This window comes from Pan troglodytes, chromosome 2 (genome assembly GCF_028858775.2).
Source record: "Pan troglodytes isolate AG18354 chromosome 2, NHGRI_mPanTro3-v2.0_pri, whole genome shotgun sequence".
Lineage (NCBI taxonomy): Eukaryota > Metazoa > Chordata > Mammalia > Primates > Hominidae > Pan > Pan troglodytes.
In genome coordinates, this window is record NC_086015.1 from 147349252 (window position 1) to 147366779 (window position 17528).

Below are 17528 nucleotides of genomic sequence, written 5' to 3' on the forward strand. Positions count from 1 at the left end.
TTACAGGAGCTGAAGGAGACTGGGGCTCACTGTTCCTAGTCCTTGAAGGTTTCTAGGCTACAGTCTGAAGCCTGGGGGAGGCCCTTTCATTTCTCTGTGTACCCGAAGTACTAAGGCAGGCCCAATGCTTGGGGCATTCACTACAGAGATTGTTGTCTGAATAAATGAATACCGAGTCACTTGCATTTACTCAGGGGGGCTTTATGAAACCCTGACCAGTGTCTAGCTTTGATTCTCTCTCTTCCTCTCTTTCTATTTATCTATCTGTCTTACAGCTACTGACATAATCTTGCTGAGGGCATGAAAGACATTAGTTAATTCCTGGGACATGGCTTGAAAATGGGAACCATCAGCACATAACCAGTAATTAAATGGATGACCTTAAATCTTTTTTTGTTTGTTTTGTTTGAGACAGGGTCTCACTCTGTCACCCAGGCTGGAGTTCAGTGGCAAAATCTTGGCTCACTGCAGCCTCGACTTCCCAGGTTCAAGTGATCCTCCTGCCTCAGCCCCCAAAGTAGCTGCAAGTACAGGCGTGCGCCACCACACTGGGCAATTTTTTGTATTTTTAGTAGAGATGGGGTTTTGCCATGTTGCCCAGGCTGGTCTCAAATTTCTGAGCTCAAGTGATCCACCTTCCTTTGCCTCCAGAGTGCTAGCATTACAGGCATGATCCACTGTGCCCTGCACACCTTAAACCTTTAAGTCTCTTGAGACAAACTTATTCTTCAAGATTTTAATGAGATTGTTTTGAACTCCAAGCCTGTTGCTTTTCTCAACATCTCCAAAGATCTCGGAGCTTAGTTTTTCTTGAATCACTTTAGTTTTGAGTCCCCACTTCTGAACTGTCCCTTTTCTGCTGTAAATTTCACGTGCAGTCTGTTGCACTCAACATCATCATGCTGAACATTATCTCCAGCCCTTTATTTTCCAAAGCAGAAGGAAGTATGCCCTAAGTAGCAGGCTTCCTGTGGGGAAACCGAGGTATGAAGTGATGAAATCATTTGCCCAAATTCACACACTAGTAAGTTAGAAGACTGCAATGTGTGCCATGTTATCAGAGACCTTGCAGTCTGTGACACGCAAACTATGACCTTGAAAACTGATGAAAAGTGCTGCAATGGTGGAGAATGGAGGGTGGTGGCAAGTCACTCTCCCTGGCAGAGCAAGAACACCTTCTGGCAGGGAAGATCATTTCACATTTGAGTCAAGATTTGAAGGACAAACCGGTACTTAAATGTTGGCGGGTGGAGGTGGTACTGGAACATGGTGGTATCCTGAAGCACCAAATATGGAAAGAGGGAATGATAAATAGAAGGCCACTTAGATAAAAGTGTGCTATGCTGAGGAGTTTGGGTTTTATTCTATGGGCATCAGGAGACCATGGAAGGATTTTGAATGGGGGTGTGGCATGATTCGACTTGCAGGTTGTACTATTTTATGAGTCTCCTGCTCTGTGGTAGTATTCTTCCTTCTGCAGCCTGTTACTGATGCAAATATGTAACCTGGTTCTATGCACTCAGGAACTGTTTAGCGCAAGGTGAATCACTGTGAAGTAAGCACTGTATCTAGCATGCCATCATTTCCTCCTCAATTATAAGGAAATCACTTTCTTCTCCTTCAGATCTCTGGGTGTTTGGCTATTCCAACCCACAGAAGACAGCTTCAGAGCATTGAGCCACATTCTTTCCAACTTTATCCCCAGTCTTCCTTTGGAAACAGAATCACAGCTCATGGAAAAGAAAGATCACCTCATCCAAACCACAGGCCACTCATTATATGTGACCCGGTCTCAGTCAAGCCTCTATGACCTACCCAATCAAAATCTCTACTCTTCTTCATTAGAGATCTTAGGGACCCAAACCAGAAGCCACTTCCCTTCTTTGCAAGTATCTCAGGAATGAGGTTACCTGTTTCACACTATGGCTGTTGAAGGCATAAAGTGTGCTCAAGAGAGACTTTCACTGGTTCTGAGAAACAACGCTCTTTTAAATATGGTGAAAGTGCTCTCTTATAATTTATTTAAGATGTCATAAAGTTTCTGCCAACTCTTCCGTTTCAAACCTCAACCTCAAATTCTAAACTGGAGCACCGAGCAGCAATTATCCTAAAATCCTCCTAATCATTTGGCCATAAGTAACCTTTCCCCAGACAGCCTAATAACAAGAGAGTTTTCCTTCAAAGGAAATGTTCCAAACTTTCATTTATAATATTTTTTCCCAGGGCAGTTGAAACTGCCTGTAATATTTACAAGGTTTATTAAATGGAAATAAAATTATCTTAGTAAGTCTTTACATTCATATTGAATTTCTGAAGTCACAGTTCTCTTCCAAGACTGGTGTGAAGCAAAATGATGTTGTAGGAAATATTTACTCATACCGTTTTCAAAATTTCTATCTCCCTCGATGTTTGCTTTGGGATTTTATATCTTTTGGTGACTGTACAGTCATGCATTACCTCTCCCAGAGTCATTTTCATTTTGAAACTAATTGCTACTTCACAGGGTTCAGATTTACCCTGAGACCTGGATGAACACAAGCGGGTGGGTTTGGGTGAACTCTGCTCTTCTTTAATGAATATCCATAGGTATTCATTAATTAACCTAGGGAGTGATAAATATTTAGGGAAATAAAGTCCTGATCTGTGTTTGTGATTTACTTTTGGACTTCTATAGACATTCTCAATGGATGTGGGGGCCAGGGAGCCTGACATGAGTAATCGTAGGATTCTATATGTATATGATTATTTGATTTCTGTTTACCTTTCCCATAGGACTGTTAGCTACATGAGGGTGAGGACTATGTCTGTTTTTTTCTCATTATATTTCCAAACACAGCATAGGGGACATATGCATAAATCAATATTTCTGGGGAGAATAAAATGGCCTAGAAACCACTTCACACACACAGACACCCCCCTGCCCCCGACAACACACATACACACACACATTGATCTAAAGGGAAGAGTAGAGTTCAGAGACTGAAAATCTGTGGCAAATAATAATTTACTTATCATCCATATAGTCTTAGATAGTTTAAAGGTTCTAAGACTTAGCTTCCTTATATGAAAATGAAGATAATAATACCTGTCCGCAGGCTCATAAGACTAATTAATATAAACACAACAATTGACACAGAGCTTGCCCATAGCAGGAGCTCAATAAACAATCAGCTCTCTTTATTGTCCTGTGGTGCTATCTTGGGACTGTCTTCAGATGAGACTGAGACACATCTGATAAACACTGGTTGGGTGGGATGCTCAGAAGGCTCTTCTCCATGGGAGCCTCAGTGGTGGAAGAATCTGGGTATGAGAAAAGGGACTTGACGGTATGGAGTAAAATCCTGGCAGGAAAGAACACATTACAATTTGTGTCCAGGTAGGAGTAGAAATTTTCCAAAGCATGTCTCCAAGAAATATTTTTTTTCCTTTTCCAGTGGCTGGTGTCCAATATGAGCAGTAAAGGGCCAAGGGATGGAGAGATTTGGATAATGAGTGTTAATACAGCTTCTTTGAGGCTGGTCAGTTAGTTTGGAGGTATATAACCAGCTGGTATTTTTACTGTCTATTTAATGAAGTATAAAGGAAAGAAAGCTGGATCTGCAACCAGAAGTCTCACTTGAAGTAAACTTAGTTCTCTCAGTTCTGTTACTTACCAGGTATATAAATACCTTTCCCCCGCTCCGAAGTTTAGCTTTCTTATATGGTTAGATGGTGATCATATATTACCCTAAAGAATGAGAATGATCTTAAAGATCAAATGAGATAAAGTGTGAAGTACCTGGCACATACTGGGCAGTGAGCATGTTGACTGAATTGAATTTTAGGGGCAGCAGGTCTCATAGAATTTTGCACTCTACCATCAGCTAGCTGTGTCCACTTCAGCAAGTCTTTAATAATTGTTGTCTTACTAGATTTTGCCTTGAAACAACTTATCAATACTACAGATTTCTTAGATCAATTTCTACCTTGCCTAAGTGACCAAATGTTCTATTTTTTTTTCATTTGGTTTTTAATTATTTGCTAATAGTGGTTACTGGTGTGACAGCAACTTCATTCCTGAGAAAGAATTTTGAAGGAATCCCTATGATGGTCCCAAAAAGGCAAGATCTTATTGGACTTATGCTAGATCAAACCAGTGAGGCCATTTCCTAAGTGATGTTTTTCAGAGGAACTCTGGCTTCATTATATCTAGAACAACTTTGGGACTAGGTTTGGCCATTTATACTCTTTTTGGACAATTTCCTAATTTATAAAATAGGAGATGTTATGTTGGAGGAGATGAGTTAAAAACAATAGTAACTCAGTGCTAAGATCAATCAGTCCTGAAGAGAACTTAGCTACTTTACTCTGAGTTAGACCCTCCAGCTTTAGCAAATGTTAAGCTTATAATAGAATAAGTAATGAGAAATTAATTAGCACCTTGTATTATTTTTCTCTATTGTATGTTCTTGCTAAAGAAACGAGAGGACTTAGTTGGGCTTCTTTCCAAGGTCTGAGCTCTCCTTGTCAATGGAGAATTAGCAGACTTTTTTGAAAACAAAGAAAACTAAAAAGTTTTAATCATAGCAGACATTACTTAAAGAGCAGGAGACAATTCTGATGGTGCTTTGTGTTTCCAATGTGGAAACTCTAACCAGCAGGTTGGTTTCACAAACATCCAGTAGGAAAGCAGGAGGGATGTTAGGTTACCTAACAAGGGTCTGCCAAACAGCACCCTGGGGGCCTTGAAGGGAATGCCTGCCTATGAGTGCAGGGGGCTGGTCACCAGACTCAGTGGAGTTGCCTCTCATGAAGCTTGATGGAGATGCAGTGGAATTACAGGCCTTTGAAGGCGTTTCATAGGTCTAGTCTGTGAACATCCTCATCGTCAACATGGCGGACTGAGAATTAAATGCCTCATTCTTATCTTTGTAGGCTAAGGTCCTAGTGTAATGGATATAGAGGCGGGGGAACCACGTAAATTTATAAAATTGGACACCTTGTTGACCATGGTCAGCAGATGCAGGATTTTAGTTAATATAGTAAAAGTAAGAAAATGTAGCATGTCTTTAAAATTAAGTGCTGTTGAGCAATTTCTATTAAATTGGTGCAAAAGTAATTGCAGTTCCTGCCCATTACTTCCACTGGCCAAAAAACCCGCAATTACTTTTGCACCAACGTAATGCATGTTACTAGCCTGCCTCATCCTGGAATAAAGAACCACTCCCTCAGTAAGTCATTTACATGACTAAATGAGGCTGTTCATGAAATGATATTTTTTTGTTTTGTGTATGGAAAATTTTCTTAAAAACAAAAGCAAAACAAAGCATCAAATTAGCATATTAAAAATTTAGAAACAGTCTAAATATTCATTAGTGGAAATAAAGTGTGAAATTTTAATGCAATGAAATTCGATGCCAATATTTCTCAAACATTAGTGTGCATCTAAATCATACAGGGACCTTGTTAAAATGTAGATTTTGATGCTGTTGGTCTAGGGTCAGTTCTGAGATCCTGCATTTCTAGCCGACTCCCAGGGCCCCTGATGCTGCTGAGCCACAGGCACCACCTCCAGTAGAAAAGTACTATCCAACAGTTAACATGGACCAGAGCTACATTTGCCAAGATGAATACATCTCAAAAATATAATGGTGTGGTAAAGAAACAAATTGCAGAATGATATGTAGATTATAATACTATTCACATAAAATTTAAATGATTCAAAAAATGTTGCATATTGTTTCCTGAAACTAGAATGAAATAAAAGCATAGTGAAATAAAGTACGGTGAAATGAAAGTATGAAAACAAGCACAAGAATGAGAAACATGAAGTTTATAATAGTGGCTAACTTTGGGTACGGGAGAGAGGAAAGTAACTGGGGAGATTACATAGTGCTTTAAATGATCTGTTATGTTTATTTCTTAAACTTGGTGAGTACAAAGGTGTTTAGAATATTATTTTCTGTATTTTTGTATGTCAACATTAAGACTTAAAGGGGTATATGTGTGTGTGTGTGTGTGTGTGTGTGTGTGTGTGTGAGTTAATGCAGTAATCCGGTAGAGATTCTGTATGAAAATTTGAGCCTTTTCTTCCCCCTTATCACTTGTTTCTTAGTTGAACAATTGCAGCTGAATTTACTCTTTGGAGATGTGGAAGATGGTTAAAATACAGTCAACAGTGTTTTATTTGTAAAAAAAATAAAAAATTTATTTAATCAGAAATATGGCATTTTCTAAAGTAATTTTAGCAGTTTTTTGTTTTTTCTGTGATAGGTAATTCTACACATACTTAATTGTTAACATTTAAAATTTGCCAAAGAATAAATGTTGACATTCTGGTAAAAGAAGAGCTCATAACACATTGGAAGTGTGCTATTTTAAAAAAGCTCATATTGTATCATTAGTCACAGGTAACTTTGATGTACTTAAAATGAAACTATTTCTGTTTAAAATTAGTTTTAATTTTTTTCTAAAGGAAATTAAAGAAGGACTAGGTACTTTAATGAATAAAATGCATGGCGCAAATGGAAAGAAAAGGTAGGACCTACAAGATATAAATGAACAAATGATACCAATAGAATTCTCACAAAGAAGGAATACAATTAATATACAAATATCTAGACTTAAGTTCAAGTTCACGAGGTTCAAAAAAGTGCATAATAAAACAGCTATAAATGATCAGTTTACCCTTTTACTTAGCAAAAACTTTTACTTTATAAATTATAATATTTTGTGGAGAATTTGGCAATATAAGTACTTTAATTTGTTATTGGTGTTAGAGTAAATTGTAACAATTTGAAACACCATTTGGCAATACATGCCAAGAGTTCTAAAAATGCTCATATTGCCTAGTGAAGAATCTCTTTTAAGAATTTTATTGAAAGTCCAGAAAAATATATATAAATATTTTTTCTTTCTAAATATCCTTTCTTTCTTTCTTTCTGTCTGTCTGTCTGTCTTTCTTTCTTTCTTTCTCTTTCTTTCTGTCTGTCTGTCTGTCTGTCTGTCTCACTCTGTTACTCAGGCTGGAGTGCAGTGGCACAATCATGGCTCACTGCAACTTAGAACTCCTGGACTCAAGCAATCCTCCTCTCTCAGATTCCTGAGTAGCTGGGACTGAAGGTGGGCAACATCTTGCCTGGTTAATTTTATATTTTTCTATTTTTATTTTTTTTGTAGAGATGGGGTCTCATTATGTTATGAACAGGATGGTCTTGAATTCTTGGGCTCCATCAATCATCCTACCTTGGCCTCCCAAAGAGCTGGGATTACAGGCATGAGCCATCACATCTAGCCTGCATAAATATTTTCATCACAATATTGTTTAAATAGTGAAAATTTTGAAATAATTATATTGGTTTGGACACCAAAGGAGGAGGATGGGAAGATGGGATTATACATTTAAGAAATTTAATAGTCAAAATGTGTGTAAAAGATAAAGAAGAGAAACAGGAGTTTGGCAAGAACCTTCAGACTAAGATGCAGGCCTGACACCAGTAAAAGGCAAGTAAAAAAGTAAATCATTTTAACAATTTGTCTTTTTTCAATATTTTTTCATGTATTTCTGTATATTGTTTTATATTTTATAAACAATGTATAGTGGGAAATGTAAAGGAATTAACTTCAGTCTGTTAATATTAATTACCTAATGATTAGGATAGGAATGGGGAAGGGTGAGCTGAGTAAAAGGAAAAGGAAACAAAAATATTACAGCAAAAGAAATATCAAAGTAAAATCCCTCCAGATATTTAGTACTGAAATTTAGCAGAAATTCGCATTTAATTTTAAATTTCAGGATGTAATATTATTTACCTTTGGTAAACAAATTTTATATCACCTTACAAATTAAAATTAAATTATGGATTATTATGTATATGTAAACTCTCAAAATTTAAGGACTTTCAATAATATTAACATGGGCTAATTTTTAACGTAAGCCTTTTGGATGACTATACCCTGCCCTTCTTTCACTGCCCTGACTGACCTGCCTCTACTCTCAATAACACAGCTGCTAGGAATTCTGTGGCCTTCTCCAATGCCACAATCTCTCCCTGTAGGTTAGTGCTATTTAACTAAATGACAGCTTTAATATCAGCTACTACGGCAGCCTTTAAGCCATTCCTGATTAATTAGGACTTATACCACACATGTAGTTTAAAGCAATACTTTAGACTTAAACATAAAACCCAAAACTATAAATACCCTGGAAGAAAACCTAGGCAATGCCATTCAGGACATAGGAACAGGCAAAGATTTCATGACAGAGATGCCAAAAACAATTGCAACAAAAGCAAAAATTGACAAATGGGATCTAATTAAACTCAAGAGTTTCTGCACACCAAAGGAAACTATCAGCAGACTAAACAGACAACCTATAGGATGAGAGAAAATTTTTGCAAGCTATACATCTGACAAAGGTCTAATATCTACCATAGGGAAGTTAAAACAGATTTACAAGAAAAAAACAATAACCCATTAAAAAGTGTGCAAAGGACATGAACAGATAGTTTCAAAGGAAGACATACATGTAGCCAACAATCATATGAAAAAAAAGCTCAGCATCACTGATCATTAGAGAAATGCAAATAAAAATTACAATGAGATATTATCTCACACTAGTCAGATTGACTATTATTAAAAAGTCAAAACAATAACATGCTGGTGAGGTTGCAGAGATAAAGGAAAGCTTTTACACATTGGTGGGAGTGTAAATTAGTTTAACCATTGGAAAGACAGTATGGCAATCCTCAAAGACCTAAAAGCAGAAATCTCATTTGACCCAGCAATGTCATTACTGGGTATATACCCAAAGGGATACAAATCATTCTATTATAAAGATACATGCACACCTATGTTCACTGCAGCACTATTTACAATAGCAAAGACATGGAATCAAACTAAATTGTCATCAGTGATAGACTGGATAAAGAAAATGTGATACATATACACCATGGAATACTATGCAGCCATAAACAAGAATGAAACCATGTCCTTCACAGAAACATGGATGGAGCTGGAGGCCATTATCCTTAGCAAACTAGTGCAGGAAGAGAAAACCAAATACCACTTGTTTTCACTTGAGAGCTTAATGATGAGAAAACATGGACACATAAAGGGGAACAACACACACTGGGGCCTATTGGAGGGTGGAGGGTAGGAAGAGGGAGAGGATCAGGAAAAATAACTAGTGGGTACTAGGCATAATACTTGTGTGATGAAATAATCTTTACAAAAACCCCGTGACACAAGTTTACCTATATAACAAACCTGCACGTGTACCCCTGAACTTAAGATAAATAAAAATTTTTAAAAACCTCAAAACTAGTACTTTAAAATACAGCAACATGCACACAATCTATAAAATATACAGCAGTTGACACATTTAAGAGTAAAAAAAAATCTGCTTAAACATCTTGATATGAAGTGAACAAATGATAAAAGCAGTTCTCTTTTCAAAACCAATCTGCCATTTCCAAAATGAATTATTCAGACTCTAGGGGTCTCTGTCCCGTGGTGATATTTACTTGTATGCATTGGCTACAATCTTGGAGTCCCGATAGGATTAAACTTTCTGGTTGGTTTAAGGTTGCTGTAACAGCCCGGAATTGATCTTTGGGCAACTTAATTGGTGTGATTTCTGCCTCCTAAATGAAGAGGCTCACTTATCCTCAACCCTAAATCTCTAAATCTGTTTATTTCTTATATGCAAATATAAGTAGCAAGTTGGCATAGAATTTTAACCACTGCTATTTATTTGATGAACCCTCACTACAATCATACTTATCTGGGCCAATTTTGTACTAATTACTGGACTGGGTTCTGACTTAGAATATTTTTCAAAGAAATTATAGGGGACCCATTTGCTTGAAATAGCTATATACTAGCTTGTTTCATAATATTTGGTTTGATTTCATTATGATGTAAAGGAAATATTCCAGATTCCCTCAGAATGTTGTAGAAATACTGAAAATGGCCAATAGATAGATGTCTCTGGAATGAACCTTGATATTTCTTTATGTGAAATTTTATCAATAAAATTGCTGTTGACAAGTTAAATATGCTGAAACATCTTTGCTTTGATGTAAAACAAAGTTGATTTAAGTCAACATCATGATTACGAAAATTTGCGGGGAGGACTGTTGGCTTAAAACAAAACTAAATCCAATCAAACTCACACAAAGCAAACCAAACCATCCAAATAATGACATTCTTACCAATGGCCAATACATCTTATTTTGTCACTAAATATGAGACAATGTTTTATGCTTAATATTATTGGTTCTGAGGTTTCAGACCTGGGTTAAAGTTCTAACTTTGCCAATTACTAGTTGTGAAATATTGTGAAGCTATTTAAACTTTTTAGGCCTCAGTTTTCTCATCTGTAAAATGAGATGTTAGAAGGACTAAGTATAATAATAATATGCTTATAAAATAGTGACCAATTCAAAATAAGTGCTCCTTAAATATTGGGACTTATGAGTCATAAAATACTGACAGGCAGTGTGTACCAGTATCTCATTTATAAAAACCCGTGACCTGTGACTAGCATCTGGACTGATTGGTTGATGTCTGTGCCTATTTGGTGTCCTTGGTGTATTAGTAATTAAACATTTGTTAATATTATCCTTAGGTAGTTGTATGTCATGAGACTATTTCAATGCTAGGAAAAAAAATGAACTGAGTAGCCTCTTCATTTTCTAACTTCTACTACTTCAAATTCTGCTCCTCTTACTTTTTAGATATATCTTCAAAAAATAAATAAATAAATAAATAAGCCAAAACCAAAAACAAACAAAACCAGAAAATCAAATCCAAACCACAAAATACTTCCTTTGGAGACCAATGTATTGATATTTGTCTAAAGACAACTGTAAAATGTAACAAACAAACAAGAATAGCAAAACACTAAATATCTACTATTGTTTTCAGAAAATCTTCCCTAAGCTGTTGAACTTTTAGGTACTGCATATATTTGGCTGTCAGGGCAGTGTCTTTCTTTGCATGTAATCTATTGGTTGAACTGTTTTTAGAGCAGACTTTCTTTCTTCCCTTCCATTGTTTTCCTACCTTTCTTCCTTCCCTCTGTTCTTCCTCCCTCCCTTCTTTCCTCCTCACACTTTCTCTGATTTTTTTTTTTTTTTTTTTGAGACGGAGTCTTGCTCTGTCGCCCAGGCTGGAGTGCAGTGGCGCGATCTCGGCTCACTGCAAGCTCCGCCTCCTGGGTTCACGCCATTCTCCTGCCTCAGTCTCCCACGTAGCTGGGACTACAGGCGCCCACCACTACACCCGGCTAATTTTTTGTATTTTTAGTAGAGACGGGGTTCCACCTTGTTAGCCAGGATGGTCTCAATCTCCTGACCTCGTGATCTGCCCGCCTGGGCCTCCCAAAGTGCTGGAATTACAGGCGTGAGCCACCGCGCCCGGCTCTCTTTCTCTGATTGTCCATAGAGGAGGTGACGTAGTCTTTGCTGAGTTCTAAATTAGGAGACCTTGGTTCCAGTTCTAACTTGGCCGTTAACTTTCTGTGTGACTCTGGCCTCCCCACATAGCTTGCCTGGTCGTCAGTTTTCTTTTGGCAGTATGGTGTGTGTAAATGATAACTATCGTGTTTTAATAATGATGTTATTTTGACTGAAGGTATAAGAATTCTTAAATCTAAACCATTTTCTCTCCTTAATAGCTCTACATTTGAAACAAACAGAATGTAAACCAAGAATAAAATGGCAAACATATATAAAATTAGCAATGGCTTTGGTCGCCAAATTTAGACAGTTCTTATGAGAATTTGGTTGACTCCTGAGAAAGACTCTTTTTTTTTCTCATTTTGGTTTTTTGTTTTGTTTTAACATGAAATAGGTCAAAGGAATTTTAAAACAGAACTGGCTTTGCCTATTTTTTCTGCTAAGCATTGCCCTGCTTCTCTTACCCAATAGAGCTGAGGATAAGGAGTAAAAGAGAAATCCAACAAACACTCAGCAGCTGGGCCACCTGCCTCAGTGAGAGAGCAGGAGAGAGAGAAGGAGGAAAGGAGGGAGGGGGACTGAGAGGAGAGAGACCAAGAATCTGACAACACTGGTACAATTGACCATTCAGAAATGATAGTGGGAAGGAACAATCTTAAAGTCTTTCATTACTGACCTCTACCTGGATCCAGTAATGACATTGGTACAGTGTGCAATGTAACCTCTTCTGCATGTGCCTGGTGCATGGTGGATGTTCAACATTTGTAGTGGTAATTGACAAACCTGGGGTGCTGTGTCTTTTCAGCTGAAAAAAGTCATCTTTGGCTGTTTCCCTAATCAGGGAATTAGAAAATTGAAACCAAGGATTATATTGTAATAACCTGAGTTGAATAAGGCTTTGTTTGAAAGGAACTGATGACTTGGTTTGAGAATAACAGTAGCTGGAGAATCGATCAATTTTGGGACTCAGTCCTAGATCTCTCCGTAAATCAAATCTGGCGCAGTTTAGTGATTAAAAGCACAGGCTCTGAATTTGAATCTCAGCTCTGCTACTGACTAGTTATACAACCATGGAGAAGTCATTTGACTTTGTACCTCAGGGTTATTTTCAACTTTAAAATGAGAACAACTACTGTTACCTATCTGTGCAATAAATTATTTAACCTTGCCCAAAGGGAAGTCTGGACTTTGATCTTAGCTACTGGAGATTATCTCTAGGCCCTTGGAATGTCCTGCCTGTTAAGAGCGTCTTTGTTTACCTGGGGGCATTGACTATGCCAGAAAGTCTAACAATGTGATTTATGGTGAGGCTTTGAGTCATTTGGTATTAGCTTGACCTATAAAGGGGCTGGAAATTGAGATTGGTTGCATAGGTAGTTGACAATGGAGCCCAAAAAAAAGACTCTGGACACCAGAGCTCAGGTGAGCTTCCCCATCCAGCAATGCTCTCTGTGTATTGTCACATATGATTGCCAGGATTTACACTGTCCCCAACACTGTGCCTCTCCCCTTGGCTGCTTTTAATCTCTATTCTTTAGCTATAATAAACTGTAACTGTAAGTATAAAAAGTTTCAATGTGTTCCGTGGGTCCTTCTAGTGAATTAGTGATCCTAAGGGTAATCTTGAGGACTGGTGAATTCAACTGATGTCAGAGATGAGAGCAGTCTTGTGAACTGTTGTATTAGTCCATTCTCACACTGCTATGAAGAATTACCCGAGATTGGGTAATTTACAAAGGAAAGAGGTTTAATTGACCCACAGTTCCACATGGCTGGGGAGGCCTCAGGAAACTTACAATCATGGTAGAAGGCAAAGGAGAAGCACGGACCTTCTTCACAGAGTGGCAGGACAGAGTGAGCACAAGCAGGGGAAATGCCACACGCTTATAAAACCATCAGATTTGAATCATGGGGTGGTTTCTCCCATGCTGTTCTTGTGATAATGAGATTCAAATACCTCCACCTGGTCCTGCCCTTGACAGGTCGGGTTTATGGGTATTACAATTCAAGGTGAGATTTGGGTGGGGACACAGAGCTAAATCACATTAACTGTGTTCTAAATTCATGCTATCTTGTAGGAGTTGTAGAAGATTAACTTAGATAATATATGTTAGGGCACTGATAATAGTGCCTGGCTCAGAGTAAATCTTAAATAATTCAACTATTGTGATTGTTATTGTTAGTTGTATCTTCTGAAGTAAGACCATGCTGAGATTGAGGGGCCTGAGAATTCATTCAGCTAGCATTGCCAAATTTCTCAGATAAAAATACAGAAAATATTTATACTATAAAAATTTTGTTCATCTGAAATTCAAATTTCACTGGGCTTCCTGTATTTGATCTGGCAACCCTAAACATTGCCTAACTACTTTGTAGGTGAAGAGGCTAGTATCTGCAGAGGTTAAACATGCCTGTGTCCACAGTTAGAATGTGGTTGGCCTAGAATAAGAATGAAGATCTTTTGATTCTCAGGCACTTAGAAAAAAGAAACAAAACACTAAAGTATGCCACAGAGGAGAATTCCCTTGGGTGGAAGACTAATAAGGGAATGTAAAATCTGGTGATATATAATGAAGGATTTTAACTTTGTACACCTACAGTCGCTTAATCAGGAAACCCTGGGAAGTCTGCTGAGTCTATCTAGGGAGTCATCACTTGACAGTGAAATTTAATTTTATATGCTAGGACAGGCCATTTGAAATCTATTCTGAGTAGAAATCTATTTCAGAAATCTATTCTGAGTAGATTTTATTTCTACCCAATGTCTTGATACCATAAATATTTTTCTTGCCTGTTTAAAAGAAATTGGTATTTTCTAGGTACCTGTCATATATAGAGAGTATTGCTGGTGATATTTCCCTACACTTGTTTAGTCCTTTACAGTTATAAAACATCTGTACTTCTGTCTCCACTATAACTTAGAGGAGTAGATCAAGAAGATAGTAGAATCTCTATTTTACATATGAGGAAACTGGGGCTTAAAGAACTTTTGGCATGCCCACAATTGCTGTTACGCTGAGCAGAAAGTATTAGATCTTCCAACTCCCAGTCCAGAGATTTTTTTCGCTATACAGCAATTCATGATTCCAGACATATATAGGCTAGATTAGAAATGAATTACAGAGCCACTTCTTTTCATTAGGGCTCATTTGTTTGGTAATTCCATTGTTAATGCTGAGTGATGTAATGGGAAGGAGTAAGATTTCTACACCAGACTGACAAGATCTACCCCCACCTTCACCATGTAGGGGCTGAGCTACTGGGCAATTTAACCTCCATGAGCCTCAATTATAATAGCATATGTCTGAGGTGGCTGCTGTGTGCATGAAAATAAAACGATGACAGTAAACTGTCTCACATATGTAGAAGAAACTGTTCAGATGTTAATATCCTTTCCTTCGATATCACTTAAATAGTGTTTATTTAAGCAATAAAGTGAAGTATTCATCTTGATCACTACGTTTTGATTTTGGAAGAGAAGATTGAGAATTTGTTCACCAATCAAATTTTTAGACAATATTTCTTCTAAATTGTTCCCACAGGTTGCTAGTTTTTAAATAGCATTTGGTTTTAAATTATACTTTTATAGTTTAAACATTCATGTTTAGCTTGAAGGTTCCATGTAAAGTTATTTTTCGTGTGTGGCCTAAAGCTGACTGTTTTAAATGAAACTGTTTATTTTGCAGATAATTCAGTAACAATCCTGTTTGGACTTTCATACCCTGAATAGTATCAGGTTTTACAAACATATGAGTGAAACATGCTTATGTAAACAACAGAGGTGCTTTCATCCAAAACAAACATAGCCTTCCCGAGAATCATGAGGATCAACTGCAGACTTGTCTATACAACCTGCCTGACTAATGTCTGTAGCATATTTGGCCACAAAAATTGTTTGAATCATCAACATACGCATATATAAGCTGACTTCACAATGTGCTACAATCTAATTGTTGTGTTTGGGAAGGAATTGCAGGACCACTCTGACCTCATTAAAAGCAAAGCCAGTTGATTTAGATTCATGATTTTGAAAGACTTCAACTTGATTTTGGACATAAAAAACATTGAAGGATGAGAAAATGTTGATTTATCCTCTTAATTTTCTGTGATTTTATTAAATCCTTTGCCCTATCTCCCTGGAATATTTAAAAGGAGAAGCTTTTAGCTCTTTGCTGTTCTCTTAGAACATTGACTGCAGATTGAATTCATCTGGGTAGTTTTTACTTCCCTGATACCCAGTCTTCACTTAGAACAAATAAATTACAACTTCTGGGAATGGGGCACGGGCCTTGGTATTGTTTTAAAGGTCTCCAAGTGCTTTCAATCAAGATTCAACATCTACCTCAGAATAAGACAAATCTTTTTGGTCAGAACAGTAGTTTCACCCAGCTGAACGTTATTGTCACCTGGGGGACTTTGGAGATGCTGTCAGTGCTCAGAGCCCCATCCTAAGGTCCTCTGATTTTTCTGGTCTGGAATTTTTCACTATTAGATAGCAATTTCCCCTTAATTCATATCTACAGCTAAAACCACAGCTTTGATCCCCCAGAGCAAATGCAGTAAACTCCTTTTCTTGTCTCTGCAAATGTCTGGATGGTGCTCAGATATACAATTCCCGGGTTTCATTGTATTTTATTGGATACTATTACTTTCCACTTCCATACATGTGCTCACATGATTAAAACAAAAGAAAAAGATGAGTAAGTATTTCCAAAAAGACAAATTGTGCAGATAAGAGGAAAAAATTTTTTAAAGGTCAGAAATGTTAAACCAACACCAACAAAAACTCAACAGTTCACTTGATTTTGAATGTTTACAGCCAGAAACTATGCTACATTTCTTGTGCATTCTCTTGTTTAAATGTCACAATTTTGTGAGGTGAAGATGATTGTCAACCTCAGTTTTTAGATGTGAACACTAAAGTTATACTGAGATTTGTTTATTTCCAAGGTCACATACCTATTAAGTGGCAAGGTGTCAAGTCTGAGATTTTACCCTACTCATAAGCTAACAAGTTAGCTTCTCCCAGTTTTATGAATGCTGGCAAAATATATGAGACTCCTGGTCCCAAAGGTGTCAAAAGACAGCAGGCAGCATGAGTTTCATGTTCCTATTGTTACTCCTGCCCCCAAAGGGTCAAAGAGGTAAATTACAGGTAGATCCAGATGGATGCTGTGCATGCAATGGGGTTTGCATCATAGCTGAGCAACCCCAAGCTTAGGAAATTGCTAAGCTATAGTATGAATGTGTCCCCTCCAAACTTCAGGTGTTGTCACTGTGATAGTATTGAAAATGGAAGTCTTTAAGAAGTGATTAGGCCATGTGTACTCCTTCTTCACGAATGGGATCAGGTACCCTTATAAAGGGGCTTGATGTAGAGCAATTGCTTCCTTTTGTCCTTCTACCTCTCACTGTGGAGGATGCAGCAAGAAGATCCTCAGGTTCTGGTGCTTTGATCTTGGACTTTGCAGCCTCCAGAACTTTGGGAAATACATTTCCGTTCTTTACAAATGATCCAGTCTATGGTATTCTCTTATAGTAGCACAAATGGACTAAGACAAACCCCAAGCTTAGGAAATTTCAAACTTTTAATGAGCTATGTGCAAACTTATTCAACATTTGTCTTGGATGGAGGCATCATCTTAATTATACTAGACAGCACATCAACATGCTCTCTTGGAATATCTCTGTTGTCCAGGATTGTTCACTATACCAATATCTTTGGCAGGATATTCCAAAATAAAGGCTATATGTGCTTCTGCTAGCAGGTTGTGCAGAAATATGAGCTATCCATGGAAAAAGTTTTCCAACATGGAGTCATAATTTGAGCTCAGATGGTTTGACTTTAGTCTCTGTGCTTTTAAGCTCAGTACAGCCTCTCCTTTATAAACTAAAATGGGCACTCAGCAAAGACTGGAGGATGCAGCTCAAGGGGTGTATTTGCTCAGTTTTACACTACTATGAAGAACTACCTGAAACTGGGTAATTATGAAGAAGAATGTTTAATTGACTCACAGTTCTGCATGGCTGAGGAGGCCTCAGGAAATTTACCACCATGGCAGAAGGCAAAGGGGAAGCAAGAAACTT

General features: G+C 37.6%; 1 long non-coding RNA gene across 1 annotated transcript; it reads right to left on the bottom strand.

Moving 5' to 3' along the window:
* Positions 1-3139: 3139 nt before the first annotated feature.
* LOC129143536 (uncharacterized) lies at positions 3140-11438 on the bottom strand. Its single transcript, XR_008547127.1, has 2 exons — positions 11307-11438; positions 3140-3341 (listed from the first exon to the last, which is right to left on the bottom strand). It is a non-coding gene; the product is annotated as an uncharacterized LOC129143536 (long non-coding RNA).
* Positions 11439-17528: the final 6090 nt, after the last annotated feature.